This window comes from Gossypium hirsutum, chromosome A08 (genome assembly GCF_007990345.1).
Source record: "Gossypium hirsutum isolate 1008001.06 chromosome A08, Gossypium_hirsutum_v2.1, whole genome shotgun sequence".
Lineage (NCBI taxonomy): Eukaryota > Viridiplantae > Streptophyta > Magnoliopsida > Malvales > Malvaceae > Gossypium > Gossypium hirsutum.
Window position 1 is genome coordinate 15136721 of NC_053431.1, and position 9301 is coordinate 15146021.

A 9301-nucleotide genomic window follows, 5' to 3' on the forward strand; every position below is an offset into this window, starting at 1 on the left:
AATTTTTAAGCTTTTTGGGCATTCTAAAGTTTATAAATATCAAATAGAAGAAGAGAAGAGGGGGCAATCAGAGAATATTAAAGAAAACAACTCGAAGAACACTATTGGCGCCAACTCTGAAGCAGATTTCTATCAAGATTGAAGACTTCTTTTTAATTTCTTTTGAAGTTTTTATGAGTTTCTTTATTTCCTGTGGTTATTCTATCTTTAAGATGTTTTTATTCACAATTATGAGATAATTTCCTAGATACCTGGGGGAGATGAGCCTTATTGTAACACCCCTAACCTGTATCCATTGCCGGACTAAGGTTAAGAGGCATTACCGGACATTTCGGAAGATTTCGCAATCATTTCACAACCAAAAGTCATGCATCGTCATATCATAGTCAAACATCAACATTTAGTCCCTTTCTTAGGTCAATGAGACCAAAAACATGCATTAGGAAGAGGTCGGGACTAAACCGAACACATACAAAATTTTTTTCGAGACTTAAACATTTTTCAAAGTTATAAAAGTCACACGCCCATGTGAGCAGGCCGCGTGCTTCACACGGCATTAGACACATTTGTGTGTCTAGGCCGTGGCAAAACAGGGCATAAATTCTGACTTGTCCACACGGCCACAAGACATGCCCGTGTGTTTAACCCGTGCTCAAAATTGACTTGGCCACACGGCCTGGCACAGGCTTGTGTGTGCGCAATCGAGTGGTCTGCCCAGGCTCATTTCGAAATGGCCCTCGAAGAACATAGTAGAGACACACACTCGTGTCCCTACCTGTGTGGGCAAAAATAGGCCATCTACAAGGCCAATATGCCACCCATTTGAGTTCTCCTTATGAGTCCAAAATCAAACATCATATACGCAACATTTTTAGCCAAATTCAACTCCAAACATGTATCAATCAATCAATAAAATCATCAACTAATTTCTTGCTCATTCTCTATATCAAGCATATTAAAATCACATGCTAAACATTACCAAAATGACCATTTCACTTGGCCATATAGATATATATATCTCTAAACATATCACATTATTTGCCCTTTCAAACCGTATTCAAATAACTAATGCATCATCAATGTTATACTCATCATTTTACCTATAGGAATATGAACCATAAGTTGAAAATACATCCAGTATTTCACCTCAATGCTTTAGCTAAATCATATAACCAATTACACCATACATATAAACCATGAATCATACTTTCCAAAATAAGCTCAATACATAACCAAATATACACCATATTAGCATCATAATTAAGCCATTTTCGCATAGCTATATATACATATATACTTAAATCAAAATGAACCATCTCAAAACTAGCCTATACTTGCCACATTACCAAAACTCAAAGCTTTTATTTACCGAAGTGATAACCAGATTGTGTGATGATGTCTCCTACGACTTCCAATCTGGGCAAGTCTCTTAAACTCTATAGACATAGGAAAAACACACAGAGTAAGCTTTGAAAGCTTAGTAAGCCATAAGCAAATAAATCATTTAAATAATATTTATAAACCAATATCACTAAACCAAATTTAACAAATCTCAATCACATATACAATCATTGTACTTGTAAATTCATATAGCCACATTAAATAACTCCATTTATCTTATTTATCAATGAACGGATAACCATGATTTCAGACTTGAATAACAACTGTTAGCTCAATCATATAAATCAAGCTCGCACATATTCATTACATCGCCAACCAAACTATGGTGTTTTATTACAAATCATACCTAAAGTTATATTAACTTCTTTATAAACACTTCTAAACTCGAATATCCACAATTCCCTTATTCACATAAACCAAATTCGCATACATGAATCATATAGCCAACTCAACCATTTTAAGTTCATTATCAGTTCAAGTTTTCGAACCAAGCAATCATACATCAAATCCATGTCTCATGTTTCATAAATCTCATGTCCGAAACATAGGACCACAATTTCATATAACGAGCATATATAACACATCATTCAACTTTACTTTGACCATTTATCATGTATATACAAATTCATCAAGCTTCATACACATACTATTAACTACCACATAGGTATTGTACATACCTGAACTTTCCTATGTTTATTCATTTCTTTCTCACCTCTTTGTTCAATACATTAATTCGTTCGAGAGCCTTTCAATTCTCTAAGAATTTGCACACTTAGTGCATCAATGATTAGCCAAAGCCAAATTGATCTCGCACACTTAGTGCCATATCAATAAACCGAAGCTATCTCGGTATCACACAATTAGTGCCTCATATAGCCAAAGTAATTTCAATTTGCACACTTAGTGTTATTTATAGCCGAAGCTATTTTGAAGTGCATATTTAGTGCTAAACATAGTCGATTTATCATCGTACTTAAACCACAGTCACATATATATTTCTTTACAACTCAATTCAGCACATATAATGCACATACATTTCAATTTAACAACATTTATTTACTTATGAACTTACCTCGTACTAACACGAATGGACCGGAATGACTATTCGATAATTTTCGACTTTCCCCAATCCAAATCCAATTTCCTCATTTCTTGATCTAATTTAGTACAAATTTGACTTATTTAATCATATGTTTAATCAAATTCATCTAAAAGCACATAAATGGGCTAATTACAATTTTGCCCCTAACATTTCACATTTTTCGCAATTTAGTCCATATTTCACAAAACACAAAATATTCAAAATTTGACCACGCCCATGCTTGGCTGAATTTCACTAAGGTCCCTAGCAATCCATTTCTTTCATTTATTTCACATTTTGACCCCTTAATTTACAAAATTTACAATTTAGCCCAAATTACTCAAATTCATAAAAAATTCAAATACAAAACATATTTATCAAAAAACAAGCTTCCATAGTTCATCAATTAACATTTAAAAACTCAAAAAATCAACAATGGAATAACTCAAAATCATCATCAAATTCTAAAATTGAGGCATGGGCTTGATACAACACGAAGCAACGATCTCAAAAACGTAAAAATTATCAAAAAGCTATCAACTAACATGCCTTAATCAAAGATAGCAATGGCTGAACCTAGCTTGCTTCTTTTCTTTCTTATTCTTTGCTAATTTCAGTAAAAAAAATGCATGACCAGTTTAATTTATGTTTTATTATAATACATATTATTCATAATTTACGTTTTTAACCTTTACAAATTAATAAGAAAACTTTATAATTAATGTCCATAACCGTCCATGGTTATGTTCAATGGATAAATTACAACATAAGGCCCCACATAATAAAATCCATAGCAATATAGCACTTTAACAATTAGCAAGTCACTTTTGCATTTTACGCGATTAAGTCCTTTTTCACAAATAAGCACTCAAACGATAAATTTTCTTACAAAAATTTCACGCATATCAATTCACATACTTTAAGCATAGAATATAATATTAAAATATTTTTCTGACTCAGATTCGTGGTCCCGAAACCACTGTTCCGACTAGGGTCTAAACCAGGCTGTTACACTTATAATGAATTCTATTATTTGATTTCTGCCTTATGCGATAAATAATTTATTCTTATTCTCAGTTATGTGTGCTTATCTCTTGTTTTATTATTTCCATGATATTAATTCATGTTTAATGTGCTTAAATCAGAGGAGGAAAAGTTCCTGTTTAAGAGTAGATATAGCATAATTGATTGGAGTTGCAAGCAATCCTAGAAATAGGATGACATAAATTTACCAGATTAGAGTCAAATCTAATAGGGGAATCCATAGATCGAGTTAATGCGACAATTGGGGTTTTAATTAGAATGAAATTTCAATTAATCAATTTAAAGTCAGTTGCTCTTACTCTCAAAAGAGATATTAGCATAATTTAGGGATTTCTACGGACCAAGATACTAAGTGAATAAATTGTTTAATTTAGATTTATAATGATAGATGAAGTCTAGGTGGATTCTTTCCTGGATATTGTTTCTCTCATTGTTATTATTTAATTATTTTCTTGAGTTATTCTCTGTTGAGTTCTTTAGTTAAATTTATTTAGTAATTTTAGTTTAAATTAATCACTCTAATTTGTTAGCTAAATAATAGGAAAAGGGTAATTACTAATACTTTTAGTCATCATGGATACGATATCTCTACTTACCGTAGCTATACTATTTATTGATAGGTGCACTTGCCTTTGTTGTATTTTTAGTTAGTCTAAGGATTACATCAAGTTTTTAGTGCCATTGTCGAGTATCAGACCCGGGTAACCTGTGTGACAGGTGGTAATACTCACCACTATACTACAACGAAATACCCTTATAGTAATAACTATAATGCAGGTTGGAGCCATCCCAATTTCTTTTGGGGTGGTCAAGGAAATTAGAGAACACAACCCCCTCCGGGCTTTCAACAACCTTAACAGCAGTAGAAGAAGTCGAACCTTGAGGAAATGTTGAGAAAATTTATCCCGGTGTCAGAGACTTGTTTTCAAAACATTTAGGCAACTTTGAAAAATCAACAAGCATCAATTCAAGGACTTGACAGTCAAATAGTTTAACTTGCTAAATTAGTCTCAGAAAGACCATATGGTAGCTTGCCTAGCAATACTAAAACTAACCCAACGGAGCAGCTTCTTGCAATAACTGTTTGAGACGTGAAAGGTTTAGTTGAACCTGAGTAGAATCGAAGTAAAAAGATATGGTGAATAATGATGAGGTTGAAGAAGATAAGAAAGAACAAAATCCGGTTGTCAGAGAATATTAGCCTCGAGTTCCATATCTAAACGCATTGAAGAGAGACCAGAAAAACGAATAATATGGTAAATTTCTTAAGCTCTTAAAGAAATTACACATTAACTAATCATTTGTTGAAGCTTTTTCACAGATGCCAAATTACGTCAAATTCTTAAAGGAGCTATTAACAAACAATAGGAAGTTAGACGACTCCTCGACTGTGGAGCTCAGTGCGGTTTGCTCAACATTCTCCAAAATAAACAACCCAACAAACTTAAAGACCTAGGGAGTTTTACTATTCCTTGCCTCATTGGTAGTTTAAATATTGAAAATGCTTTGGCTGATTTAGGGGCTAGTATTAATTTCATGCCTTATAAAAACAACTTGGTCTTGGGAAACCCAAACACACTAGGATGAGTATTCAATTAGCGGATAGAACCATTAGGTATCCTAGGGGTATTATTAAGGATGTACTTGTGCAAATCAATAAATTCATATTCCCTGTTGACTTTGTTGTGTTAGACATGGTTGAGGATGGTGAGGTACCTTTGATCTTAGGTCAACCCTTTTTACCCACTACTAAAACTATTCTCAATGTCGGTACAAGGAAATTGTGCTTCGTGTGGGCGATGAAAAGATTACTCTTCAAGCACGTGATTCTGTGAGAGTCTTTAGTGAGCGGGATGATTTTAAATGTTCTGTTAACATTAGTAACCATATGGCTCAACGTTCTTTTTAGGAAATCTCTCATGAAAACATTGGTTTGCTCGGCATTCTCCAAAAGAAATACCCAACAAACTTAAAGACCTAGGGAGTTTTACTATTCCTTGCCTCATTGGTAGTTTAAATATTGAAAATGCTTTGGCTGATTTAGGGGCTAGTTGTGACAGCCCTAATTTGACCCTCGTCGGAAAGTGGTTTCGGGACCATAAAACTGAGTTATAAAATATAATTAACCATTATATTCTATGCTTATTATATGTGTAAATGCATGTGTGAAAGTTTCATGCTTTGATTTTGTCATTTGTATATGAAATTTATTAAATAGGACTTATGTGAGACATTTTTGAAATGTGATAGGTTAATTAAAAAATGGTCTATTAATGCATGATATAAAAAAAATGGACTTGCATGTCAAATTATCCATTTTTAATGTAGTGGCCGTCCATGTTGATGTTTAATATAAAATATATGTATTATTTATTAGTTTAATGGCAACTAAATGGCTTTGTATTTTATAATATTGATGAATAAAAAATAGAAAAAGGGGGTGAAGAAAACAAAGTTTCATCTTTGTTCTTCTTAGCCGAATTTTAAGAAAGAAAAGGGGCAAGACATTCGGTCATTTTAAGCTTGAGGAAGGTTAGTAAATTATGTTAGATTTTTGAAATTTTAGCTTGTTTTAAGTTAATTATCAAGTTTCTTACTTAACCCATGTCAAAACTTTGAATTTTGGGTGATGAATTGAGCATTTGGTTATGGTAGATAAGGAAGGGATTGGATTATTACCTTTATGTTTTGATGAAGAATTGTTGATGAAAGAAGTTTGAACTAGTTAAAAATTTAAATTGCTAGTACTTATACGTGTAATAGCCGAACTTGGACTTGCTTAATGATTTGAACAAGTGTTTTGTATTTAAATGCTAAAAGGTGAGCAAATACTGTTTGGGTGATTTGAAATGAATAAATTAGATGGTTGAATATCTAAGGGTTCGGCATTGTACATGATTTTTAAGGGTATGATTTGAATAATGTAAGTAATGGAATGTGAGTAATGTTATGCCTAGGTGAAATTATTATGTTCGGCTTTGATAGTATATATATAAGTATAATTAATCCATTTTGATAATATTATATAAGGTGATAAATAATAAGATTATGGTGACTTGAGTTTAGTAACATTCGGCCAAGGACTATATGTGCTAGCTAATTCGGTATAAGTGTATAGGTGCTAATTACCTTGTATTTGAGGTTTTGAAGAATAGGTAGTGATTAATTAAAGTGATGAAGGTTGGAATTTCTTTTAAGTGAATTATGACCTTGATTTGAGCAAGATAGAATCGGCCATAAGCATGATTAGATGGTTCGGTCATTGTTTGGCATAGGTGAAACCTATATGAATTTGCTACATTCGGTCAGAAAATGGAATTGAATATGAAAGTTAAGTTGAGTAGTTAGGGCTGAATGGATTATATATTAATCATAAATGGATTTTATGCATATGAGTATGTATGTATTTGTATGTTCGGCATTGATGATAAATAGCAATTGGTAATGTGATAAATGTGTAATAAGTTGACATTCGGAGTTAGCTATATGTCTTGGAGCTATAGTGTAATTTGAAAATAAATAAAACTATATGATATTAAAGCATGCATTATATATATATATGCATGTGTATACGCGGTTGTGCATAAATATGAGTAAATGATTATATTGTGATAGTTATATATAGGTATATATATATGCCTTATGTATGTACCTTGTGCTTATAGAGACATTTGGGAATATGGTTAAATTCATGTATAAGGAAGCATGATAAGTTATGTGAATCTTTGCTTGTATGTGCGAATTAGATATAGATTAAATAAGCATGAAATCGAGTCATGGCATATTTTATAAAATATAATACATATTGAAGTTATATATGATTGTCAATGTGACTATTAAGAATTAAAGTTGAGTAAGTAATTAAACAAATCTATTTGTTTTATTAAGCTCAAGAGCAAAGAGGGTCGAAGTTGGATAGGGGAAAGGAGAAAGTAATTGAGTAGCCTTTCCGCAACCGTTCAAGTATATCCGAGGTAAGTTTTGAGTAGTCACCTTTAGTATATAATTGATGATGCCTTGATATGTATATATTAGATGAATTGTGACCTTTTGGTGCTACTTGAATTAAGTTGTGTGATAAATAAATTATGTATATGAATTATAGTCGAATGGTCACTATGGGTTAAGCTTGAATGGTGAAATGGATATGTGATATTTATGTATGACTTTTGAACCGAAATGTAAATGATGATGTTCATATGGAGCTTGTATCCGAATGTAGCAAATGACTACTAATGTGATATGTTGAATGAGATGTGTTAATATATGATTAAATATGCATGATATTTTATGTGTATCCGAGTTTACAGACCCGCAGGCTATATACTGGTATTATATCCAGGTTAAATCCCGCAGGCTTTGTGCTGGTAATATATCCGGGTTAAATCCCGCAAGCTTTGTGCTGGTAATATATCCGAGTTAAATCCCGCAGGCTTCGTGCTGGTATTATATCAGGGTTAAATCTTGCAAGCTTAGTGCTGGTATTATATTCGAGCTTAAAGTCCCTCAGGTTTTGTGCTGGCGACTAGATTCGGGTTTTAAACCTAGCAGGCTTAACGCCGGTGATTCAAGTAAGATTATGAATTCGAAAGTTCGAGGTAAACTACTATTAATTATGTATGATACATTATGATAGTCAGGTACTTATTATGTACTCGCATGTGAATTGATTTTTAAAGTGAATTATTAGTATCAAAGAACGATATTTACGAATAAGAGTATGACCTATTCGGCCGATGTCTGTCATTATATGAAAGTACGTGATTTAAATTAATTGTATGAGCTATAAAGTAAAGTAAAGTATGTGCTGAAATTTCTTTGTGTATTCATATATTTATATACATATATGTTCGGCCAATAGGCTTTTTAATTGGTGTACTTGTGTATATTCGACCGAGTGATAACTAATTAGAATATTAGTTTTGTGATACTAAATGCTCGATTTAAATGACAAGTTTTAATTGTTGTATTACTTAAAACTTACTAAGCTTTGAAAGCTTACTCTGTTCTTTATTTCTCCGTTGTATAGATTGTTGATTTTGGCCACCGACTCAGGGATCGTCAGCAGTTTATCACACTATCGATCTTTTTGGGTACAGTTATATTTTGGACTCAATATGGCATGTATAGGTTAGGCTGATGATAATGATGTTTTGAAATTGTAAATATTCTGGCCATACGAAAATGGCGTATAACTTAAATACCAGTATGTATTTCAGCTCGATCTTTGTTTATGTTTATTTTCAATGTGAATGAGATTATTAAATGTTTAGTTCGGTAATACCTCTTAGCCTTAATCCGACAATCAGATTCGGGTTAGGGGTGTTAAATTTTATTGGTATCAAAGCTACGGTTTAGTCGATTCTAGGACTAATGTAGCATATCTGAGTCTAGCTATACATGCCATATAGTGTTAATACGATAGTGTGAGGATTTCTGACAGTTAAAAATATGTTTTCGTATAGTAATGGATCTCGATCCCGATCGAGCGGTAGCTGATGATATCGAGAGTGTAGAGCCTGCTCCCACGCACGGGACAGCGCTGGTGGACTCTCAACCTATTGCGAGCAATCAAAATGACGAGGCTAGACAAGCCTTTTATAATGTGATGAATGATTGGTTCAACCAATGCATTCAAACTAATACGGCTGCTCCACAACCCCCACTCCCAAATAATACACCTCTGCACCTACGATACATCCGGTAATTGATCAGATGAGGTTGAATAAACCCTCGGTTGACAGAATTTGAAAGCACGGGGCTACTGAATTTAAA